At 46.8% G+C, this 26,152-nt stretch overlaps 1 long non-coding RNA gene across 1 annotated transcript; it reads right to left on the bottom strand.

The window, feature by feature from the left end:
• Window positions 1-1,985: 1,985 nt before the first annotated feature.
• Window positions 1,986-24,335, bottom strand: LOC144686051 (uncharacterized). The gene is made up of 3 exons (XR_013577838.1): window positions 24,254-24,335; window positions 6,562-6,679; window positions 1,986-2,356 (listed from the first exon to the last, which is right to left on the bottom strand). It is a non-coding gene; the product is annotated as an uncharacterized LOC144686051 (long non-coding RNA).
• Between the last annotated feature and the right edge of the window lie 1,817 nt (window positions 24,336-26,152).

The following is a 26,152-nucleotide window of genomic DNA, read 5'->3' as shown; positions in this document are numbered from 1 at the left end:
CTTAGCTGCCTCCAATGCAAGTATATCCCTCCTTAAGGGAGACAGTGGGCATAGTGGTGTTTACACTGGTCTAGAATTATAGAGACCCAGGGTAATGCTCTGGGGACCTGGGTTCGAATCCCACCATGGGAGGTGGTGAAATTTAAATCCAATAAAAATTTGGAATTAAAGATCTGATGATGACCATGAAACCATTGTAAAAACCCATCTGGTTCCCTAATGTCCTTTAGGGAAGGAAATCTGCTGTCCTTGCCTGGTCTGGGCCTACATGTGACTCCAGACCCACAGCAATGTGGTTGACTCTTAAATGCCCTCTGAGCGAGGGCAATTAGGGATGGGCAAAAAAAGCGCTGGGGCTGAATTTTTAGGTTGGCGGGTGGGCCGACACGAAAGGTCGGAAGTGCGTCTGCCAACGATTAAGAGCCAATTAAGCTAATTAAAGTTGCAGCTGTCTTTAATTTGCCTTTAACCTTACGGTTGGCGGATGGGCGAATTGGCCAGGCGGCCTCTGCATTTTTCTTCCAGCCTCATCCACGGGCGGGATGAGGCTTCCGTGCTGAAATAAAATATAAATAAATTTCTGCGCACGGCATTTTCAGTAGCTAAGTTTTCAGGTGATTTATTATGGGGTGTGGACACTTTCTCTCAGCTTTTGAAACCTTTATTTTTGACCTTTCAGGCCTTCAGCTCCCTGAGGCAGCTCTCTGCCGTCTGGGAGCTTTCATTCAGCGCCCGCCCTCCTCCCGCGCCCCCCAACCCCGGCAGCGCTGAGCGTTTCACGCTGGCTGGGCTGCTAATTGGCCGGCCGATGTGAAAGCGCGGTCGGGGGGCTGATCGTAGTTGGCGGTCCATTCCCTGGCCGATCCCAAACCAGCCGATCGCGCCCGCTTGCTGACCTACAAATTCTGCCCCTGGTGATGCCCACATCCCCTGAATGAATAAAGTTTGAAAAAAAGGAAACTGTACAAAGTACTCTCGGCGCAGTCTGACCAATGCCCTGTAGTAAGGCTTCCCTACTTTTACATTCCATCCCCTTTGCCATAAAGTCCTTGTGGTAATGGAACTCTCAACATTTCGGAGCGATTTGGAGACTGTTTATACAACCGTGTGGCTCACTGGACCACAGCCTTGTACACAGCACAGAGGAACACAGCCCAACAAGCTCGCAGGGCCCATGCCTGAATGTGTTCACTAATGGCTGAACCACAAAAATTGTATTTCGGTGCCTCAAACCTAAGGAAGGGGCAAGTTAGCTAAGGGCCCCTCTGTAACGTGGCTCAGGAACGATCGATTCTGGCTTGATTGCCCTGGACCCACGGTCAAATCGCATGTCGACCGCCAATGTCGGAGCTGATAACGAAGGACAGCTTTTTGGATGAGACACCAATCGGACAATCGACGTGAAAGCCTGACTCCAGTCAGTAGCTTTCGGAGAAAGGGCGAGTAAACCGGGCGGAGAGGGGAAGGGGTGGGAGTGGGTGGGATGTGGAGCTGAGATGTTGACAAGTGAAAACCACTCGGATATTTGGACCCAATTGCCTCTAGGGACAGTGGTGCTAGAGTTAAGTCTGGAAATTCTGTTCTGCGCAGATGGGATCTAATTAATAGGAAACATTCTCAAATGGGCTATTCTTTTGAAAGCTAGTGTCAGGACATTCCATATTCTTCTCACTTGCTAGGTTTATCTAAAAATACAAGTTGTGAGTTCAATTGTTCTGACAAGGAGCTTTGACGATAGGCCAGTATTTTCTGCTGCAGCAGCAGATTATTCATTGTTGTATTGCTATAGCCAAGCTATACAACACATGGTCAATGTCTGGGACACAGATGACACCAGGAGCTTGCTGTGTCTTGTTTTGAAAAGGCTGGTGAACACAGGAGTGATAGAATAATCTTGTCCCATTTGTCATTTATTGTTTTTGTACCCCAGGAATTGCAAAATTGCCAAATAAACAATTGGCTTTAAATGGAAAGCACAATGTGCCATATAATCATGACTGCTTCTCTGATAACCCTTTCGATGTCTGAGTATTGTGAATGAGGAAATTATATCTTTTCACTCTGCTGAATCACTAAAGCGAATGTCATGCAGGTTGCAAGAGCTTGTTACCACAGGCTGTGAGACACAAACGTTTGTTTGTTAGGAACAGCAACGTATGACATTAAGCTCAACAATCCTGCCTGCCTTGGAATGACTAACCCCATCTTGGATCAGTAGGCCCAATTCAACGTCTTTATTCTTGAGTTGGAAGGTTGTGGGTTTCCACCGACCGCGACGGTGGGAGTTCTGGATCGTTGGAGGTGCCATTCTTTGGATAAGATGTCACGTTGAGTTCCGCTCTGCCTATTGAAAGCTCTGGTGACAAGATGAAGGGAAGAGATTAAATGGATTGCAGGAACTTCTTCAATTCATGTGCTTGGTCCCGTGCTTGTCTCTGGAATAAACTGTCCACTTCAATGACCTTCCCTGATATCTTATTCCAACATCTATTACTCACCCATCCTACACCAAACTTCCCACTTTTTCATCGCCGTCTCTGCTTGTTGAAGCGCATCATCATTGTGGCATTTGGTCCACAGCAGACAGGCTAACCCAGGACATCTGGGAAGGTCCTAGGTTCAAGTCCTGCTACAGACACTTGAGCACAAAAATCTAGGTCGATACTCTAGTGCAGGACTGAGGGAGGGCTGCACTGTTTTAGATGCCATCTTTCAGATCAGATGTTGAACTGAAGCCTCCTTTGCCCTCTCCCAGTAAATAAAAAAGATCCCATGGGCACTATATGAAGAGGAAAAGGGAGTCATCCCTAGTGAGCTGGCCAATATCTATGTCTCATTCTACATTGCTAAAAAAAAAGATTATCAAGTCATAGCCACATTGCTGTTTTTGGGATCTTGCTGTGCAAAAATTGGATGCTACATTTCTGACATTGCAGCAGTGATGACAGATCAAAGTACTTAACGGGTTAATAAGCACTTGGTGATGTCCCGAAGTTGTGAAAGTGCTAAAGAAAATGCAAGTCTTTCCTGTTTTCACTGTGGGACCAAGGGGTCTTGTAATATCCCTTAGCCAACTAATATCCTTCATTTGCTTATGTCACAGATGCCTGTATCCTACACTATTGATCTCCGTGCAAACCACACAAATTACGGAGAGTGAATTTTCATCAAAAAAGGCCGGGTATGCGCACCTTTGAAAGGCAAAATTCTCCCGAGGTTGTGACTTCATTAGGTTTGATGGCAAAAAGCTGATGACAAAAGTAACTGATCAAGAAACGGGGGAAGCCCAATGTACAAACAAAGCTCTACACAGTCAAAGCCACAGGCTTTGTGCTTTGCCAAGATGAAGCTCATTAAACCAGCAGAAACCAGCATTTATTACCAGAGCGGAGCCATGCCCTAGATGTGGCAATGGTGCTAATACTGTGCAATGAATTATTCCTGAGGAAATTCTTCCCCTCAACTTCTCTTCATGTCTTCACGTGAAAGATGGTGAGTAGCAGGGAATAGGCCTGAAAAGATGTAACAAAATGATGAAGGGTTTTGACAGAGAGAAAAAGGTGAAACTGTTTCTAGTGATGGGAGGAGCAATAACCAGATCAAGGATAATTGGCAAGAGAACCCAACATGAGATGAAGAATAATTTTTTAAAATATGTTCATTCACAGATGTGGGCATTACTGTTAAGACCAGCATTTGTTGCCCATCTCTAATTACCCTTGAGAAGGTGGTAGTGAGCCACTTTCTTGAACCGCTGCAGTCCATGTGGTGTAGGTACACCCACATTACTATTAGGGAGGGAGTTCCAGGATTTTAACCCAGCGACAGTAGAGAAACAGCAATATAGTTCCAGGTCAGGATGGTGTGTGACTTGAAAGGAACTTGCAAGTGATGGCATACCCATGTGTCTGCGGGCCTTGTCCTTCCAGGTGGTAGAGGTCATGGGTTTGGAAGGTGCTGCCTAAGGAGCCTTGGTGAGTTGTTGCAGTACATCTTGTAGATAGTACACACTGCTGCTACTGTGTGTCAGTGGATGGAGGAATGAATGTTGAAGGTGGTGGATGGGGTGCCAATCAAGTGGGTTGCTTTGACCTGGATGTTGTTGAGCTTCTTGAGTGTTGTTGAAGCTGCACTCATCGAGGCAAGTGGAGAGCATTCCATCACACTCCTGATTTGTGCCTTGTGGATGGTGGACAGGCTTTGGAAAGTCAGGATGTAAGTTACTCACTACAGGATTCCCAGCCTCAGACCTGCTCTTGTAGCCATAGTATTTACATGGCTAGTCCTGTTCAGTTTCTCTGGTCAATGGTAACCCCCAGGATGTTGATAGTGGGTAATACAGTGATGTTAATGCCATTGAATTTCAAGGGGAGATGGTTAGATTCTCTCTTGTTGGAGATGGTCATTGCCTGGCACTTGTGCATGTTATTTGCCACTTGTCAGCACAAGACTGGATATTGTCCAGGTCTTCTGGATGTAGACATGCACTGTTCAGTATCCAAGGAGGTGCTGAACATTGTGCAATCATCAGTGAACATCCCTATATCTGACCTTATGATGGGGGGAAGGTCATTTTTGAAGCAGCTGAATATGATTGGACCTAGGACACCAACCTGAGGGACTCCTGTAGCAATGTCCCAGGGATTGAGATGATTGATCTCCAACGACCTAGTTATGACTCCAACCAGCGGAGAGCTTTCTCCCTGTTTCCCATTAACTTCAGTTTTGCTAGGGCTCCTTGATGCCATACTCAGTCAAATGCTGCCTTAATGTCAAGGGCACTCAATCTCACCTCACCTCTGGAGTTCAGTTCTTTTGTCCATGTTTGGACCATGGCTGTAACAAGCTCAGAAGTTGAGTGGCCCTGGTGGAGCCCAAACTGAGCATCTGTGAGCAGGTTTTTGCAGAGTAAGTGTTGCTTGATCGCACTGTTGATGAAACCTGCCATCACTTTGTTGATGATCGAGAGTAGACTGATGGGGTTGTAATTGGCTGGGTTGGGTTTGTCCTGCTTTTTGAGGAAGGACATACCTGGGCAATTTTCCACGTAGCCGGGTAGATGCCAGTGTTAGAGCTGTACTGGAACAGCTTGGCTAGGGGCGCGGCTAGGTCTGGAGCACAAGTCTTCAGTACTATTGCCGGAATATTGTCAGGGCCCATAGCCTTTGCAGTATCCAGTGCCTTCAGCCGTTTCTTGAGCAGTGAGATGTTATGATCTAGAATACATGTTCTAAAAGGCTAGTGGAAGCAGATTCGATGATAATATTGGATAAATACTTGGAGGCAAGGAAATTCCATGGCTATGTGGGAGTGAGACTAATTGAATAGCTCTTTCATGGAACCAGCACAGGCATTAATGGGCTGAATGGCCTCATTCTGTGTGGCATCATTCTATGATTCCATGCATATTTGTAAAACAAGCAAATCACCCAAGTAAAATAAACAGTTAACACACTGTGATCATTAAAAATAGATTTTGAAATATAATGTGGAAAATATCAGATAATTTAAGTTCTATAATATGATAGACAACAAATCTGACTTTTGTGACTGGGTTCAAGGTTCTGGGTTCAAGTCCCATTGCTGGTCTTGAGCATGACAAACCAAGGCTAAAACTCCAGAGCGGTACTGAGGGCGCGCTGCACTGTTGGAGGTACGGTCTTTTGCATGAGATGTTAAAACAAGGTCCCAGGTGGATGCAAAAGGTCCCACGGCACTATTCGAAGGAGGGTAGGGGAGTCCTGTTCTAGCCAATAGCTATCATTCAATTAACATCACAAAAACAGATTATCTGGTTATTATCATATTGTTAACCACATTCACAAAAGAATGTTGGCGGATTATGGGCGTTAGTCTGTGATACCGACACAACCATAGCAGAAGCAGATGTTCAAACTGATTTAAAAGATCCTTTGGCCCTTTTTGAAGAAGGTGTAGTTTGATGTGATTTGGGGCTGGAGTTGAATTGTGGATGGTGCTAGCTGGGGGTGTGAGGAGCAGTTAGATGGTTAGTTAGTGTGTGGTTCAGAGTAACACCAACAGCGTTGGTTTAATTCCCAGGTGATGGCGCCGTGGTATTGTTGCTGGGATAATAATCCAGATACCCAGGGTAATGCTCTGGGGACCTGGGTTTGAAACCCACCACGGCACATGGTGGAATTTGAATTCAATAAAAATCTGGAATTAAAAGTCTGATGATGACCACGAAACCATTGTCGATTGTTGTAAAAACCCATCTGGTTCACTAATGTACTTTAGAGAAGCGAATCTGATGTCCTTACTTGGTCTGGGCCTACATGTGATTCCAGACCCACAGCAATGTGGTTGACTCTTAAATGTCCTCTGGACAAGGGCAATTAGGAATGGGCAATAAATGCTGGCCTAGACAGTGATGCCCACATGCCATAAAGAATTTTTAAAAAAAATTCCAGCTGAGGTAGACATGGGGCCTGCCTCCTCGCCCTGCCCCTGAGAGTGGAAGGCAATAGCAAACCACCACTGCCAAAGAACTGCTGAGAAATTCAGGATGAAGCATCAGCAGACAACGAGCCAAGGACCTACCTTTCAGGCAGTGCACACATGACATGACTTGCTAGGATCAAATGAACTTCCTTGTTGATCTTTATCTTGTAATCATGCCATCTGTGTAAGTGACTTACTAGAGTCTGCTATTGTAGACCTGATGGGGAAGAGAGAGAGAATTCTTAATTGTTTCTCCTTTATTTTTAGGAGATATTAGAACAGGTGATCAAAAGTTTGGTCAATAGAATGTCTTAAAGGAGAAGAGAGAGATAGAGATGTGGAGAGGTTTAAGGAGGGAATTCCAGATTTTAGGGCCCAGGCAGCCTGGATGATGCAGCTCCCACAACACTCAAGAAGTTTGACACTGTCCAGGACAAAGCTGTCCGCTTGATTGGTACCCCATCCACGAACATTCACTCCCTCCACCACCGACGCACAGTAGCAGCAGTGTGTACCATCTACAAGATGCACTGCAGGGATTCACCAAGGCTCCTTAGACAGCACCTTCCAAACCCATGACCACTACCATTTAGAAGGAGAAGGGCAGCAGATATATGGGAACACCAGCACCTGGAAGCTCCTCGCCAAGTCGGTCACCATCTTAACTTGGAAATATATCGCCGTTCCTTCACTGTCAGTGGGTCAAAATCCTGGAACTCCCTCCCTAACAGCGCTGTGGGTGTACCCACACCACATGGACTGCAGCGGTTCAAGAAGGCAGCTCACCACCACCTTCTAAAGGGCAACTAGGGATAGGCAATAAATGCTGGTCTAGCCAATGAATCCCACATCCTGTAAATGAATTTAAAAAAAGCTGAAAGCACAGTCACCAATGGTGGAATAGTTACAACTGATGAGCAAAAAATGTTTTGAGGCAAATGATGTTTTTATTTTGCTCACATGGGGTTGTGAGCATCGCTGGCAAGTCCAGCATTTATTGCCCTTAGAGAAGGTGCTTGTGCTGCAGTTTGTTATAACTGAGTGGCTTGCTAGGACATTTCAGAGGGCAATTAAGAGTCAACCACATTGCTGTGGGTCTGGAGTCACATGTAGGCCAGACCAGGTCAGGACAGCAGATTTCCTTCCCTTAAGGGCATTAGTGAATCAGGTGTTCTTTTTTTAAAAAAATACAAAAATCAGTGATAGTTGTCATGGTCACCATTATTGAGACTAGCTTTCAATGACAGATCTGTTCACTAAATTTAACTCCACCAGCCACTGTGGTGGGATCTGAACCCAGACATTAGTGGATCACTAGCCCTGTGACTTGACCTTTACACCAACATCACCCCTGCCTGCACCCCCCCTCCCCCCTGTTAGCATTGCCCTCATTACCAAATCTGTTTTGTGGGATGTAGTGTTATTTCTAATCATTGTCAACTCTCAGCAGCTTGATAATTTTCCAGTGTGACTCTGTTGTTGCTTCTCAGCCTGTCCTCAGTGTAAATAGCGAAAAGCTAATTTTCCAATAAAATGTCTCAACTTTCAAGCTCTTCCCTTTTCCAATATTATTTTTAAAAACAACCTATCTCCCTTCATCTCCCCCAGAGTGCAGGGTGAGGTCAGACAGGAGCTCATCATTGCCAAGCATCAAGTATATTTGCTCATACCTTGCTGTAACTCCCTCTCACTGTACGATGTTGCAAGCTTGTGGCCAAATCTATCTCTGTACCACTGCCAAACTCCAGTCGAAGACCTCTCCATGTGTGTGCACACCCCATGACAAGCCTGAGGCTGGAATTGTAGCATGCACTGCTAGGAGAATATTACTATTTTTGACTCCTAACACCCTTTTTTTTCCTCGCAACTGCCTCCTGGAACTGCCTAACTGCTCGTCTTCAGAGCTCTGCAGGAAATGGCTTATTGGGAATTCTGCCTTTAATAACAGATCAAGTCCAAACAGCTCCCATTTACTAGGGAGGGCCTTTCTGGCTAGTGCTAACAGTTTCCACATACGAATGGGGAGGGAGCTGGCAATGAGAGCCTTAGAATTGCTGTGGAGAGCAATTTGTGTCGGAGTTAAATGTTTCTTTCCCCTTAAAACTCTCTGCTGTGTCTGTCACTCTCAGAGGCACTGCCTCGTGCTGTGGGACAAGCATGGTCTCTCGCCACCTCTGCTGGTCCATCTCACTCAAGAGGCTCTTTTGGTCTGGACAGTTAAAAGTGAAACTTCTGATCAGCAAACTGCTTCAGGTATTTGCTTAAAGTTCAGCTAGTTCTGCATTTCTACGTGCGGCACTTTCGCCCAGGTTTGAACTTGGTGTATTCAAACCCAACCAATACCCACGTGAAAGGACACACAGAGCTAAGCCGTGCGAGCGCTTATACATTCATGTGCAAAGTCTGTCAGGGTAACGAGTTAGCTGTGGATCAGTGAAAGGCATGTTTTCCCCGTCAGATGAAAGACTGTAGGATCAAATCCCGCTCTAGCACTTTGAAAGATGGATGCATGTTTCAATAGCACATTTCATAATGCCTGGGTGTGATAAAGTGCTTTACAGCCAATGGGTCATTTTTGAAGTATAGTTACCGTTGGAATATAGGAAATGTGACAGTCAATTTGTGCACTGCAAACTCTCACACACAGCATTGTGGAGATGAATGGATAATCTGTTTCTTGATTAATTGAGGATAATATTGGACACAGGACAAAGGGGAGGACAGCCCTTCTCTTTTTCAGAATAGTGTAATCGGACCTTTTACATTCACCTCTGATGGCAGGTGGCGCCTCAGTTTAACAGTTTATCTGTAAGATGGCATCTCCAACAGTGTTGCACTACCGGCTCTGCAAGTGTGGGCTTAGAATATGGAGTTCAATCTCTGGAATGGGTGTTGACTACATAATCCCAGGCTGACACTCCCCAGTGCAGTATTGAGGGAGTGCTGCACTGTCAGAGGTGCCATCTCTCAGGTGAGGCGTTAAAGCAAAGCCCAGTCTGCTTTCTAAGCTGGACATTGGAGATCGCGTGGGCACTGTTCGAAGACGAGAAGGGAAATTGTCCCCATCCCCCCCAGTCTGATTGCCAACTTTTTCCCACCCACTCAGAACGGTCACTGGGTCACCTTTGAGTGTGAAAAGCTTGGCTAGTTTTCCCTTTCCAAACATGGGGGTGCTGAGTATCTGTTGTAGGATCAGCACAGAAAGAGACCATTCAACCCATCCTGTCTGTACCGGCCCTCCCCTTTTGCTTCACAATGTGAATTGAACCAACAATGTCAGCAACCCTGAAGATACACTCTGACAGTCTCACAATAAGGACTTTGTAGCTTGGAATAAGTCCAACAGGTGGATAGTGAGCTGTTTACATGACCCGATGGCCATGGCTAATTGTAGTATGCAGCCCTTGGCACAATCCGGCCAGGGGAAATCCTGTACACTGGGCTGTGCCCTCACCCGACTGACCCCAAAGGGCACGCTGGAGAAAATTCCTCTCAGGAATTCTGCCTTCACTTCGGCACTGACTCAGCTCGCGCAAAGCATTGTCCGAGAGTTTTAGCAATGCGGAGGCTCTGGGCGTTGTTACACGTCACCCGTTTCCAAATTCTCTCTTTATCTCACTTTGCTTGGATTTGCTGAATGAGCAGCAGCTCAGTGCTTTCAGAGAAAAGAGTTTATCTCAGAGAGAGAAAGCTGTGCGCTGACGTGATGAAGCAATTCATTAAATAAGATAAGGATTAAGCAGGACAAACAGAACAGTGTGTCGTGTGCAAGTACAGTAAAGCCTCTATTTGTCAGGAAAAATAAATTACAGATTAAAATATTTGAACACTGCAACTAAAGCTGCTAGCTAAATAAACTAAATGAGTAATATACAAATGCTATATCCTGTTTTTGCTTAAAACAAACAGCATTTATACTGAGATTATCAGTGGTGAGATAGCAGTGTCTTTAATGGTCTGTAATAGGACCTCATGATCAATCACTGCTCTATGTTAGCTGGGATTGGCTGAGACTGCACTTAGTGCAGAAGATCCCACAGCCATTATTTGAAGGAAAGTGGACGAGTTCTCCCTGATGTCCTGGTCAATATTTATTCCCCAACCAATATCAGAAACAGATGATTTGGTCATTAATCATATTGACGTGTGTGTGCGTGTGGAATCTTGCTGTGCACAAATTGTCTCCTACATTGCGACAGTGAGCATGCTTCAAAAGTACTTAATTAGCTGTAAAGCACTACAGAAAATGCAAATGCTCTCTCTCTCTCTTTCTCTCTCTTTCTCTCTCTCTCTGCTTCTTATGGCAGGTGGTGGAATTTGAATTCAGTAAAAATCTGGAATTAAAAGTCTGATGATGACCAGGCTGATTGTTATAAAAACCCATCTGGTTCACTAATGCCCTTGAAGGAAGGAAATCTGCATTAGGGGTCACCTGGTCTGGCCTACATGTGACTCCAGACCCACAGCAACGTGGTTGACTATTAAAATGCCCCCTGAACAAGGGCAATTAGGGATGGGCAATAAATGTTGGCCTAGCCAGTGACGTGATGCCCACGCCCCATGAACGAATAAAAAAATAGTAAATGGGTCCTGGTTCAATGCTCACTCTCCCCAGTACTGTCCACCAGACAATTTGAGTGATGGGGTGGGGAGTGGAGGGGGGATTGGTTAGGATGCCCCAACTTTTGTAGTCACATGGTCCTACCGCTAATGATACGAAAGCAAAATACTTCAAAAGCAGAAATTGCTGCAATGCTCATCAGATTTGGCAGCGTCCGTGAAGAGAGAAACAGGGTTAATGTTTCAGGTCAATGGCCTTTCGTCGAACGGGGCCAACTTAGAGATGTAATAGATATTAAGCAAGCATGTAGGATGGGAAAGTCAGGGGTAGAATCATAAAGAACAAAAGGCAAGCTCTGTAAGAGGGTGGAAGGCCGGAGAGATTAAACGGCAAAAGGGATGATCGTGGAAGGCAGAAGGAAATGTTTATGGGCCAAGTAAAAAACAAACAAATGATGGGTCTAGAGGAGGTGCGAATGGCAAAACAGTTGCTGTTCAAGAAAATGGGGGCAGTGGGAATGGTGTGAAATTGTTGAACTCAGTATTGAGTCTGGAAGGCTGTAATGCGCCTAACTGAAAGATGAGGCGCTGTTCAAGCTTGCGTTGAGCTTCATTGGAACCGTGCCGGAGTCCGAGGGCAGAGAGGTCAGCTTGGAAGCAAGATGGTAAATTAAAATAACAGCCACAGGACGCCAGAAACACGGGATTATGCTTGCGGACTTGCGCAAAGTGGTCACCCAGTCTCTGTTTGGTCTCCTCGGTGTAGGGGAGGCCAGATGGTGAGCGGTGAATAATACATTGAAAAAAGTGCAAGTAAATCCCTGTTTCACCTGGAAAGAGAGTTAGGGTCTTGGATGGTGAGCAGGGAGGAAGTAAAAGGGCAGGTGTTGTGTTTCCTACACCTACATGGAAAGGTGCCGTGGGAAAGGGATGAGTTGTTGGGGGTGACTGAAGAGTGGGGCAGGTGTCTCAGAATGCTCAAAGAAGGGGAAGTTGTGTTTGGTGGTGGTTTCACGATGGAGGTGGCAGAATTAGCAACAGATAATGATGTATTGGATGTGGAGACTGGTGGGGTGGAACGTGAGAGCAAGGGAACTCTATCGTTGTTCTGGGAGGGAGGGAAGAGTGAGAGCAATTGTCCAGGAAATGGGACAAACATGGCTGAGGGCCCTGTCAACTATGATGGAGGGAAATCCTTGGTTGACGGTAAAGAAAGAGATATTAGAAGCACTAGTATGGAAGGGTGCATCATCAGAAGGGATAGGACAGAGACCAAGAAACTGAAGAAGTTGGAGATGGACCATATGAAAGTGTGGGAATGGTGGAAATTGGAAGGAATTTTCCAGTTGAAGACAAGAGCAGGAAATGGTGCCTTGTACTGTTGTGTAACACTATCACTGTACTAAATGGGGTAGGTTTCGAACAGATCTAGCAACTCAAGACTGGGTGTCCATAAGGCACTGTGGGCCATCAGCAGCAGCAGAATTGTACCTGAACACAATGTGTAACCTCATGCCCCAGCATATCCCCCATTCTACCATTACCATCAAGCAGGGGATCAACCTTGGTTCATTGAAGAGTGCAGGAGGGCATGCCAGGAGCAGCACCGGGCATACCTAAAAATGAAGTGTCAACCTGGTGAAGCTATAACACAGGACTACTTGCATGCCAAACAGCCTAAGCAGCAAGCGATAGACAGAGTTAAACGATGCCGCAATCAACGGATCAGATCTAAGCTCTGCAGTCTTACCTTATCTGGTCATGAATGGTGGTGGACAATTAAACAACTCACTGGAGGAGGCACCACAAATATCCCCACCCTCAATTATAGGGGAGCCCAGCACATCAGTGCAAAAGATAAGGCTGAAGCATTTTTTACAATCTTCAGCCAGAAGTGCCAAGTGGATGATTCATCTCAGCCTCCTCCGGAGGTCCCCAGCATCACAGACGCCAGTCTTCAGCTAATTTGATTCACTCCACATAATATCAAGAAACGGCTGAAGGCACTGGATAGTGCAAAGGCTATGGGCCCTGACAATATAATGATATCAACAACCATACGTGCCTCTCCACCACTACTGTCAAACACTTCACTGACTCTGGGTTGCAAAGCTTCTTGACGGGCATTCCATTTTGAATGAGTTGGAATTTACTCCTGTTAAACAGCGAGAAGAGCGAAGCCCCTGGAACAAGTTCTGCGCCCTTGCAATTGACCCCTTCTTCCTCCTTGACCACACTCGCAGGCTGAAGCAGATTTTCACCTCTCAGCATCAATTCTACCCAGAACTGAATTTCGAATGACCTGTTCTATACATTTCAGAATTTGGCTAAATCCACCTTCAAAACGTGAGCCATTACTGTCTGTACCTCATTCCATGTATTGCTTAAACTCCCGTCCATGTTTTTATATCTCAAAACACAACTCGTCCAGTGCGTTCCTGAGACATCCCCCTTTGTCCGTGCTCTATAAATCTCTGTTCAATAAATACTTTGCAGCTCAAATCCAGAGCAAATTTTAGGGGGCCTTGATTCCTGGTCCCACGTTCAAATTTAGCAGCCCTCTTTCCTTTTACTGCATCCTACTGCACCTCTAGACCTGCTGCACCTCAACCACAATCTGTAAACTCATGGCCCGGCATATCCCCCACTCTACCATAGCCAGGGGATCAACCCTGGTTCAATGAAGAGCACAGGAGGGCATGCCAGGAGCAGCACCAGGCATACCTAAAAATGAGGTGCCAACCTGATGAAGCTACAACACAGGACTACTTACGTGTCAAACAGCATAAGCAGCAAGTGATAGACAGAGCTAAGTGATTCCACAGCCAATGGGTTAGATCTAAGCCCTGTAGTCCTGCCACATCCAGTGGTGAATTAAACAACTCACCGGAGGAGAAGGCTCCACAAATATCCCCATCCTCAATGATGGGGGAGCCCAGCACATCAGTGCAAAAGATAAGGCTGAAGCATTTGCAACAATCTTCAGCCAGAAGTGCCGAGTGGATGATCCATCTCGGCCTCCTCCGGAGGTCCCCAGCATCACAGATGCTTTGAGGAGGAATTATATGGAGTCGAAACGTTAACTCTGTTTCTCTCTACACAGCTGCTGAGAGACCTGCTGAGTTTTTCCAGCATTTTCTGCTTTATCACAGATGCCAGTCTTCAGCCAATTCGATTCACTCCACGTGATATCAAGAAACGGCTGAAGGCACTGGATACTGCAAAGGCTATGGGCCCTGACAATATTCCAGCGATAATACTGAAGACTTGTGCTCCAGAACTTGCAGCACCCCTAGCCAAGCTGTTCCAGTACAGCTACAACACTGGCATCTATCCGGCTATGTGGAAAATTGCCCGGGTATGTCCTGTACACAAAAAGCAAGGCAGATCCATCCTGGCCAATTGCCGCCTCAGTCTACTCTCGATCATCAGTAAAGTAATGGAAAGGATCATCAAAAGTGCTATCAAGCGGCACTTGCTAAGCAATTACCTGCTCACTGACGCCCAGTTTGGGCTTCGCCAGGGTCACTCAGCTCCTGACCTCATTACAGCTTTGGTTCAAACATGGACAAAAGAGCTGAATTCCCGAGGTGAGGGGAGAGTGACTGCCCTTGACATCAAGGCAGCATTTGACAGAGTGTGGCATCAAGGAGCCCTAGCAAAACTGGAGTCAATGGGATAAGGGGGAAAACTATCTGCTAGTTGGAGTCATACCTAGCACAAAGGAAGATGGTTTTGTTGTTGGAAGACAGTCATCTCAGCTCCAGGACATCCCTGCAGGAGTTCCTCAGGGTAGTGTCCTCGGCCCAACCATCTTCAGCTGCTTCATCAATGACCTTCCTTTCATCATAATGTCAGAAGTGGGGATGTTTGCTGATGATTGCACAATATTCAGCACCATTCGCGACGCCTCAGATAATGAAGCAGTCCATGTCCAAATGGAGAAAGGCCTGGATAACATCCAGGCTTGGACTGACAAGTGGCAAGTAACATTCGTGCCACACAAGTGCCAGGCAATGACAATCTCCAACAAGAGAGAATCTAACGATCATCCCTTGACGTTCAATAGCATTACCATCACTGAATCCCCCACTATCAACATCCTGGGGGTTACCATTGACCAGAAACTGAACTGCACTGGCCATATAAATACTGTGGCTACAAGAGCAGGTCAAAGGCTAGAAATCCTGTGTCAAGTAACTCACCTCCTGACTCCTCAAAGCCTGTCCACCATCTACAAGGCACAAGTCAGGAATGTGATGGAATACTCTCCACTTGCCCGGATGAGTGCAGCTCCAACAACACTCAAGAAGCTTGATACTGTCCAGGACAATCAAGCAGCCTGCTTGATTGGCACCACATCCACAAACATTCACTCCCTGCACCACCGATGCATAGTGGCAGCAGTCTGTACCATCTACAAGAATGCAGGAATTCACCAAGGCTCCTTAGCAGCACTTTCCAAACCTATGACCAACACCATCTTGAAGGACAAGGGCAGCAGATGGGAACACTAACATCTAGAAGTTCACCTCCAAGCCACTCACCATCCTGACTTGGAAATATATCACCGTTCCTTCACTGTCGCTGGGTCAAAATCCTGGAACTCCCTAACAGTACTGTGGGTGTACCTACACCACATGGACTGCAGCGGTTCAAGAAGGCAGCTCACCACCACCTTCTTAAGGGCAACTTGGGATGGGCAATAAATGCTGGCCTAGCCAGCGAAGCCCACATACTGTGAATGAGTAAAAAAGAACTGTCAACAATGGCACCTGTACTGCAACAATGTACCAAAAAAGAAGGTGGGAGAGGGGGCCTGTGTCGGACTAGAAAAATAAATGTTCCACAAACACCACAAAGAGGCAGACATAGCTAGGACCCATACAGGTTCCCACAGCGACACCTGGAAGTGCAGTTGGAAGTGCATGGAATCAAAGGAGAAGTTTTACAGTTTGAGAACAAGTTCATGCAGGCAGAGGTGGGTGGTGGTAGATGGAAAATGCATAGGCCCCTGTTTAAGGAAGAAGTGAAGGCCTCTCAGGCTGTCCTGTCGGGGAATGGATATGTAGGAGGAATTGGACATCCATGATAAAAAAAATGACCTTTTGATACTTCCCATGCTCAAATGTGAACAATGGCCTTTTGAGGTGAAGCATCGAAACATAGAAACTAGGAGCAGGAGTAGGCCATTCGGCCCTTCGAACCTGCTCCGCCATTCAACATGATCATGGCTGATCATCCAACTCAATAGCCTGCTCCAGCTTTCTCCCCATACCCTTTGATCCCTTTCGCCCCAAGAGCTATATCCAACTCCCTCCTGAAAACATACAATGTTTTGGCCTCAACTACTTTCTGCGGTAGTGAATTCCACAGGCTCACCACTCTCTGGGTGAAGAAATTTCTCCTCATCTCATCTCGGCTTTATCGGAGCCTGGTAGCATCTATGGATTTCTACATCAAGAAGAGACATACCTGCAGAAACAGATGGTAAGAAATCCCTCAGAGCTTCTTGACCGGAGGAATGGAAAGGACGTCAAGGTAGAGAAGGTAGCCATGGTAATTTAGTAGAATACCACTGGTGATAGGATTCTTCAGTTATGTGGGACTGGAGAAGTCGTACTCCTGTCTGGCTTCCTAGACCTGAAGCACCTTGAGGAATTTTGTTACACTGCATGCATATGAATGCAATATTTTTGTTGGTCTCTATGACTTTCTGATCCCTGCAATGATGCCAGTGAATCTTGTTGGGACAGGCCCATCAGCGCTGGCAGCCATCCAGCCTCTTCATCAAGGAGCTATTTGTTACGTGTCAGAGTCAGCGGTAAGCATTTGGAAGGCAAATTGACTGAGACAGGCATCACATACTGTCCCAACCCAGATGCCTTTTTTAATAGGGGCTGACTAAGGTCAAGAGCAATAATTAACCCTCGTCGTAGTTTCCTATTTGTTATACCAGGGACTATAAGACAACTGTGGTGCCCCTAAGGGATCAGTTAATTCCACAAATCAAATTGGAGGTGGGATTTTTCAGAATTTATGACTCTGTACCACTTTTCCTAGTGTGTTTGTTTCACTGGACAAGAGAAGGGAAATGCTGGCTCACCTGGTGTTGTTGTACAGACCATTTCCTTTCCCCAACTTTGAATGATACAACTTTAGATTTGCCTATTCAACACCGATACTCTAGCCCATGACAGCTGCGCGAAAGCAAACCTGAATCAGCGGGAGAGTGCCCATCTCTTTGATGCTGACCTGTGACCTGGGCTGTGCAATCTCAGTGGTCAATGCCCCTTGTCTTTTCACAGAGGCTGAGTTCCCAGCAATACTGATGCCCAAATAGTAGTCGGACAATCCAGAGTTCAATTAAGGAGAACCCCTTCTTCACAAGAATTGAAAAAGGCTATGTTGGCCTTTATATCTAGAGCACTAGAATACAAGGGGGCAGAAGTCATGCTCAATCTGTACAAATCCCTGGTTAGACCACACTTGGGAACTGTGAGCAACTCTGGGCACCACACCTTGTTAGGAAGGATAAATTGTCCTTGGATGGATTGTGGAGCAGATTTACCAGGATGGTACCTAACCTCCAAGGGTTAAGTAATGACGAGAGGTATTTAGAAATGTTAAGGGGTGATATGATTGAAATCCAGATATTAAGGGGATCAGATAAGATGAATAGAGAGAAACTATTTCCGCTGGTTGGGGTGTCTAGGACTAGGCAGCAGAGCCTAGAGATTAAAGCCAGACCTTTCAGAAGTAATATACCTTTCTACCCACACAGGGCGGTAGGAGTTTGGAATTCTCTTCCGCAAACAACAATTGATGCTGGGTCAGTGGTTAATTTTAAATCTGGGGCTGATGGATCTTTGTGAATCAAAGGTGTTGGAATGTGAAGCAAAGACGGGTGTATGGATTTAGGCTGCAGATCATCTACGGTCTCATTGTATGGCACGGAACAGGCTCAGAGGGGCTGAATGGCCTCCTCCCATTCCTATGTTCCTGCAAGGATTATCTGTACGCGAGTATCTTAGTAATGATGTGATTCAAACCAGTGACTTCCAGTTTAAAAACCCTAGGCCGGGATTTTCCAGCCCTGTCGAGGGTGGGACCCGGGACCTGCCACCCCCCACCCCCCACCCACCCACCCCAGGGAGAGGCGGTGCCCCAGCCAGGAGTCCATTGACTTGATTGACTTGCGGCGGGACCGGAAGATCGTGGTGGTGGGTGGGTGTGGAAAATCCCGCCCCCCAGTGCCTAATCATGTTTATTTTATCAATTCATCCTCGAAACAAGGCATCACTGGCAAGGCCAGTACTTATTGCTCAGCTTACTTGGCTCTTGAGAAACTCGTGGTGATGAGCCACCTGCTTGATGCATTTATTGCCCATCCCTAATTGCCCTTGAGAAGGCGGTGGTGAGCTGCCTTCTTGAACCGCTGCAGTTCCTGTGGTGTAGGTACACCCACAGTGCTGTTAGGAAGGGAGTTCCAGGATTTTGACCCAGCGACAGTGAAGGAACGGTGATATATTTCCAAGTCAGGATGGTGAGTGGCTTGGAGGGGAACTTGCAAGTGGTGGTGTTCCCATCTATCTGCTGCCCTTGTCATTCGAGTTGGTGGAGGTTGAAGGTTTGGATGGTGCTGTCTAAGGAGCCTTGGCAAATTGCTGCAGAGCATCTTGTAAATGGCACACACTGCTGCCACTGTGCTGGAGGTTGCAGGTGTATAAGATAGTGGATAGCGTGCCAATCAACTGGCTGCTTTGCCCTGGATGGTATCAAGCTTGAGTGTTGTGGGAGCTGCACTCATTCATATGAACTCAATTGTGAATACCATAAAATATGGTTTTCCCAGGCTGAAGAAAGGAATGCTATATTGGTCAACAGTAATAAGATACCAGATTCCTAATGGTTAGGCTCCCACCCACCCGCATACTGTGTGCATAGTATTGAGAGTACTAATGTCTGTTCAATTAACAGTGTACGTGAATGTTAGTGTGTTGAGATTTCACTGATGGATTCTATGGTTGGTGCAAGGTCAGTCAATGGTTATTGCAGCACATTTTAATCAGTCATACTGCTACAGCTAGCTAAAAGCAGAGCAATTCCAACAATTCTTTTGCAGTTTGAGACGTGTCCTGCACATATTTGCCTGCTTTGCGTTGGCACATATTTGGTCAGAAAATGCTAAATAAGGACATTGACTGTGCAATATTACCTCCTGCCTTTGTTCTCTGACTCACTATAATGGATTCCAGGACAGAGTCCAGTCCCACATGGATGTCTGGCCTTGGTGAGGCACTACTCAAATGGCAACGGACGTGTTACGTAGCACACATGGTATCTGTGGTTAGAGGGGTATCTGCTCTTCGCTGCATAAGGAGTTAGTGGGCCATCTAAGAACATAAGATCATAAGAAATAGGTACAGGAATTGGCCTTTCAGCCCACGGAGCCTGTTCTGCAGCTCCGTAAGATCACAGCTGATCTGATGTGGCCTTAACTTCAATTTCCTGCCTGACCCCATAACACTTGTCAATCAAAAATCTCTCTCACTCAGCCTTGAATATATTCAATGACCCAGCCTCCAATGCTCTCTGTGGAAATTCCTCCTCCTCTTTGTCTTAAATGGGAGACCTCTTGTCTTTAAACTGTGCCCCCTAGTTGTCGATTCGCCCATGAGGGGAAACATCCTCTCAGCATCCATCCTATCGAGACCCCTCAGAATCTTATATGTTTCAATACCATCTACAAGATGCAGAGCAGGAATTCACCAAGTCTCCTTAGAGAGCACCTTCCAAATCTCTGATCTCTACCATCTAGAAGGACAAGGGCAGCAGACACATGGGAACACCACCGCCTGGAAGTTCCCCTCCAAGCCACACACCATCCTGACTTGGAAATATATCGCCGCACCTTCACTGTCGCTGGGTCAAAATCCTGGAACTCCCTCCCTAACAGCACTGTGGGTGTACCTACACCACAGAGACTGCAGCGGTTCAAGAAGGCAGCTCAACACCACCTTCTCATGAGAAATTAGGGATGGGCAATAAATGCTGGCCTAGCCAGTGACACCCACATTCCATGAAAGAATGAAAAAAATTAAGATCTATAACGCACTACATGAAATGATGGGAGGATCAGATTCATGGGAACTCTCACAAGGCAAACGGACATGTACTCAAAGAAAAGAAACTTGCAGTGTCTTAGGGAGAGAGCTGCAGAGTGTGAATAACTGAACAGATCTTTCAAAGAGCCAGCACAGGCACAATGGGCCTTATGGCCTCCTGTGTTGCAGGATGGATCACTACGTTAAGAGCACGATATAAATACAAGCTGTTGCTATTGTAATAATAAATTTATTAACTTAAGTACACCTCCTACTTTCCCTTTGGTGGAATGGTGCTGGCAACGTGGGATGGGTGTTCTAGCATTTCTTGGGGGAGGGGATAGGTTGGTCTTGAGGGGGAGACCCTCTGTCAGGACACCATGTAAGTGAGATGTGCATGATGTCAGCTTGCTCATGGACCATTGGACAGACTCCACTGTGTGCTTCCATTTCTATCTGCCTTGTTTGCCAACCACGCCCCATGTATTCACACCTACCCCATCCCAATCACTACCCCAGTATTCACACCTTCATTGTGTCACAAAATTGCCTTTCCTTTACTCTCACTAAGCCTCCTAATGAATCCAGTAAGGAATTCAGAAGGAACCTTCTTACCCTGAAAAAAACTCAGCAGGTCTGGCAGCATCGGCGGAGAAGAGTACAGTTGATGTTTCGAGTCCTCATGACCCTTCAACAGAACTAAGTAAAAATAGGAGAGGGGTGAAATATAAGCTGGTTTGGGGGGTGCGGGCAGGGGTGGGGGAAAGAAGGGGGGGGTGGTTATTGGGACAATCAAGCAGTGATAGGTGGAGATAACCAAAAGATGTCACAGACAAAAGAACAAAGAGGTGTTGAAGGTGGTGATATTATCTAAAAGAATGTGCTAATTAAGAGTGGATAGCAGGACAAGCAAGGTACAGATAGCTCTAGTGGGGATGGGGGTGAAATACCTTTTATGCCCTTTTAGTCTTATTTCACCCCACCCCCACTAGAGCTATCTGTACCTTGCTTGTCCTGCTATCCACTCTTAATTAGCACATTCTTTTAGATAATATCACCACCTTCAACACCTCTTTGTTCTTTTGTCTGTGACATCTTTTGGTTATCTCCACCTATCACTGCTTGATTGTCCCAACAACCACCCCCCCTTCTCCCTTCTGCCCCCCCTCCCCCCCCACCCCCCACCCCGAACCAGCTTATATTTCACCCCTCTCCTATTTTTACTTAGTTCTATTGAAGGGTCATGAGGACTTCAAACGTTAACTGTGCTCTTCTTCGCCGATGCTGCCAGACCTGCTGAGTTTTTCCAGGTCATTTTTATTTTTTGTTTTGGATTTCCAGCATCCGCAGTTTTTTTGTTTTTATCTCCTTACCCTGAGTGTGGTTTAGAATTTAGTACACAATGGAGTGGTTGAAGTGAATAACACTAATCCATTTACAGGGAAACTAGGTAAACAGAGGAAAAGGAATGGGAGATTATTCTGATAAAGAGAGATCAAGGTAAGCTGGAGGGAGCCTTGTGTTGAGCATAAACAAAAACAGAATTACCTGGAAAAACTCAGCAGGTCTGGCAGCATCGGTGGAGAAGAAAACAATTGACGTTTTGAGTCCTCATGACCCTTCGGCAGAACTGAAGTATAGTTAGGAGAGAGGTGAAATATAAGCTGGTCTAAGGTGGGGGGCGGGGGGGGAGAGAGAAGTTGAGGGTGGGGTGGTTGTGGGGATAAGCAAGCAGTGATAGGAGCAGATAATCAAAAGATGTCACAGACAAAAGGATCAAAGAGGTGTTGAAGGTGGTAATATTATCTAAGAAAAGTGCTAATTAAGAATGGAAGGCAGGATACTCAAGGTACAGCTCTAGTGGGGGTGGGGTGGAAAGACTAACAAAGTTTTAGTTTTAGATTTAAAAATAATGGAAATAGGTGGGAAAAGAAGAATCTATATAAATTATTGGGGAAAAAAGGGGGGAGGGGGAAGAAACGGGGTGGGGATGGGGGGAGGGGGAGTTTAAGATCTAAAGTTGTTGAATTCAATATTCAGCCCAGAAGGCTGTAAAGTGCCTAGTCGGAAGATGAGGTGCTGTTCCTCCAGTTTGCGTTGGGCTTCACTGGAACAATGCAGCAAGCCAAGGACAGACATGTGGGCAAGAGAACAGGGTGGAGTGTCAAAATGGCAAGCGACAGGGAGGTTTGGGTCTTTCTTGCGGACAGACCGCAGGTGTTCTGCAAAGCGGTCGCCCAGTTTGCCTTTGGTCTCTCCAATGTAGAGGAGACCGCATTGGGAGCAACGAATGCAGTAGACTAAGTTAGGGGAAATGCAAGTGAAATGCTGCTTCACTTGAAAGGAGTGTTTGGACCCTTGGATGGTGAGGAGAGAGGAAGTGAAGGGGCAGGTGTTGCATCTTCTGTGTGGGCATGGGGAGGTGCCATAGGTGGGTGTTGAGGAGTAGGGGGTGATGGAGGAGTGGACCAGGGTATCCCAGAGGGAACGATCCCTACGGAATGCCGCCAGGGGGGGTGAAGGGAAGATGTGTTTGGTATCATGCTGGAGTTGGCGGAAATGGCGGAGGATGATCCTTTGAATGCGGAGGCTGGTGGGGTGATAAGTGAGGACAAGGGGGACCCTATCATGTTTCTGGGAGGGAGGAGAAGGCGTGAGGGCGGATGCGCGGGATATGGGCCGGACACGGTTGAGGGCCCTGTCAACGACCGTAGGTGGAAAACCTCGGTTAAGGAAGAAGGAGGACATGTCAGAGGAGCTGTTTTTGAAGGTAGCGTCATCAGAACAGATGCGACGGAGGCGAAGGAACTGAGAGAATGGGATGGAGTCCTTACAGGAAGCGGGGTGTGAGGAGCTGTAGTCGAGGTAGCTGTGGGAGTCGGTAGGCTTGTAATGGATATTGGTGGACAGTCATTCATCAGAAATTGAGACAGAGAGGTCAAGGAAGGGAAGAGAAGTGTCAGAGATGGACCATGTGAAAATGATGGAGGGGTGGAGATTGGAAGCAAAATTAATAAATTTTTCCAGGTCCCGACGAGAGCATGAAGCAGCACCGAAGTAATCATCGATGTACCGGAGAAAGAGTTGTGGGAGGGGGCTGGAGTAGGACTGGAACAAGGAATGTTCCACATACCCCATAAAGAGACAGGCATAGCTGGGGCCCATGCGGGTACCCATAGCCACACCTTTTATTTGGAGGAAGTGAGAGGAGTTAAAGGAGAAATTGTTCAGTGTGAGAACAAGTTCAGCCAGACGGAGGAGAGTAGTGGTGGATGGGGATTGTTCGGGCCTCTGTTCAAGGAAGAAGCTAAGGGCCCTCAGGCCTTTCTCGACCTCACTAACGCCTCTGGCTCTGTCAGCTGTGAAGGCTTATGGAGTATCCTCCTCAAACTTGCTCAAATTTCCCTCAGAAATCTGTCACCTTCCTCCACTGACTCCGTGGTGATGTGCAAGCCGTGGTCCTCACCAATGGAACCACCGCAAACCCTGTCTCAATGAAGACTGGGGTCAAACAAGTGCTGTGTCGAGTCCCAATTCTCTTCTTCATTTTCCTCACTGCAATACTGTACCCCGCCAGCAGGAATTTACCCACAGCTGTGGAGACAATTTACAGAACAGGTCAGGAAACGGCTCAACCTACCTCCCGCAGCCTTCAATCCAAAACCAAAACTACTCCAAGCTCAGTCACTGAGCTCCAGTACGCAGGTGATGTTTGTGCGCATGCTCATTCAGAAACTGAGCTCCAGGTGAATTCCCTCTCTGAGAAAGCGGGCCTTTCAACGAGGACCTGGAAAACCAGCTCCCACAGCAAAGCGCCTTCCCTGCTTCGATTTAAGATCAAGGGCGACACCCTGGAAAACGTGCACCATTTCCTGTATCTTTGGAACCTCCTGTCAACAAGGACAGACATAGACGATGAAAGCTGTCATCGCTCCGTGTGCCATTGTGCCACTGCATTTTCTGCTCTGCCTTTCTCCTCCCATTGGGAAACACTTGAAAGGGACACAAGAGCAAGAAGTAGGGCCTACAACACATACACTTTCACCAAGGGAAACACTTGGAAACAAACTCATCAACGGTAACACTGGAGAAATCAGAAAAATAATGGAATCATTGAACAGTACCATATAGGAGGAAGACATTCAGCCCATCGGGTCTGTGCTGGCCCTTCCGAAGAACATTCCAGTTAGTCCCACTCGCCGATTCTTCCCTCAAATCCCTGCAAGTTTTTTTTCTCCTTCAATTATTTATCCAATTGCTTTCTGAAAGCTATTATTAAATCTATATTCGCCAACCTGTCAGGGTTGCATTCCAAATCCTAACCACTCGTTGAGTAATAGAAGGTTTTTCACATGGTGCCTCTGGTTCTTCTGTTAATCACTCTTCTAAATCTGTGCCCTCTGGTTATTGCCCTTGGGATGGGTTTCACCTTGCTTACTCTGTCTTCACAGTTTTAAAGGGAGACTTGCATTTACATAGCGCCTTCCAAAGGCACCCCAGGACATCCCAAAGTGCTTTACAGCCAATGAGCATTCTATGAAGTGTAGTCACTCCTGTCATGTGGGAAAAGCAGCGGCCGCTCTGCGCACAGTGAGATCCCACAGACAACAGTGTGATTTGTATCGGATAAGTCATTTAGGTGATGTTTGTTGTGGGATAAATATGAGCCAGGACACCGGGGATAACTCCCCTGCCCTTCTTCGGTTTTCTCCCAGAGATTCGTGAGTCTTTGGAACTCTCTTCCTCAAAAGGCAGTGGAAGCAGAGTATTTGAATGCTTTTAAGGCGGAGCTAGATAGATTCTTGATCCCTCTTCACCGGAACCATTCTGGCAAATCTCTTCCGCACCGCCTCCAAAGCCTTCGCATCCTACCTAAGTGATGGTGTCCAGAATAGGTGACAATACTCCGGTTGGGGCCGAACTTGCGGTCAGAGTTTTACGCCCTTGAGGGCAGGCGGGTGCGCACCCGAACCCGTCCGGCCGCGAAATAGCACCAGATGACGTTGGGCGAGAGTCCTGATGTCACCGCGCACTCATGCGATATCTCGCTCAGCGGGTGCAGACGACAGTTGGAAGTGCGCCCGCCGACAATTAAGTGGGCAACTAAGCCCATTAAAGGGGCAATTGAAAGTGATTTTTCGTGACCCGCCCACTTTTACGGTTGGCGGACAGGCCGATCGGTCAGGCGGCCTTTACATTTGTGCTCAAACCGCGATCCAGAGCCAGACGAAACCTCCCCGGGGAAATAAAATAAAAAGAGTTATCTGGTGCCTGGTCTTTTTACCAGGTACACTGTCAAGCGCTTGATTGTGCCGCATGGACATATTTTGCCGCATTGCTGTTGCTTTGTTTATTCTGTGGGGGGGGGAGGGGGGGGGGGGGCGGCGGTCTGCAGCTCCCCCCGGGGGCAGCTGTCTGCCCTTCAGGGAGCTCACTGGAAGCGCTCACCATCGCCCGTAGTGACGTCAGTGCCCACCCTCTTCCTGCCCCCACAGGCAGCGCTGAGCCTCTTTCAGTGCGCGTTTCACGCTGACTGGCCGTTAATTGGTGAAATCATGTTCGGGGGAGGGCCCGATCGGTGTCAGGAGCCCGTTTCCTGACCGCTCCTGCGTCCGCCCTCTCGCGCACGCCTTACGAGCGAAACATTCCGGCCAGTGTTTTATTAAGATTTAGTATCACCTCCTGGCTGTTGTACTCTCTGGGCCTCTATTTATAAAGCCCAGGATCCCATATGCTTTATTAACTACTTTATTAACCTGTCCCACCTTCAAACACTTGTTCACAAACACCCTATTTAATTGTGTTGAATGACATAGCAAATATAACCTGAGAGCTCTTGGGATGATGTCTTTCATTAAAAAAATGTTACTCTCAGTCTGTGGGCATCGCTGACAAGGCTGGCGTTTATTTCTCATCCCTAATCTCCCTGATTTGTTACCTCATTGCCTTAATGACCTTTAGGCTTGACTATTCCAAAGCACTGCTGGCTGCTCTCCCATATTCTACCCTCTGTAAACTTGAGG

This window comes from Cetorhinus maximus, chromosome 10 (genome assembly GCF_964194155.1).
Source record: "Cetorhinus maximus chromosome 10, sCetMax3.hap1.1, whole genome shotgun sequence".
Lineage (NCBI taxonomy): Eukaryota > Metazoa > Chordata > Chondrichthyes > Lamniformes > Cetorhinidae > Cetorhinus > Cetorhinus maximus.
The sequence above is the reverse complement of the archived record's forward strand: the minus strand, read 5'-3'. Positions and strand labels throughout refer to the sequence as shown.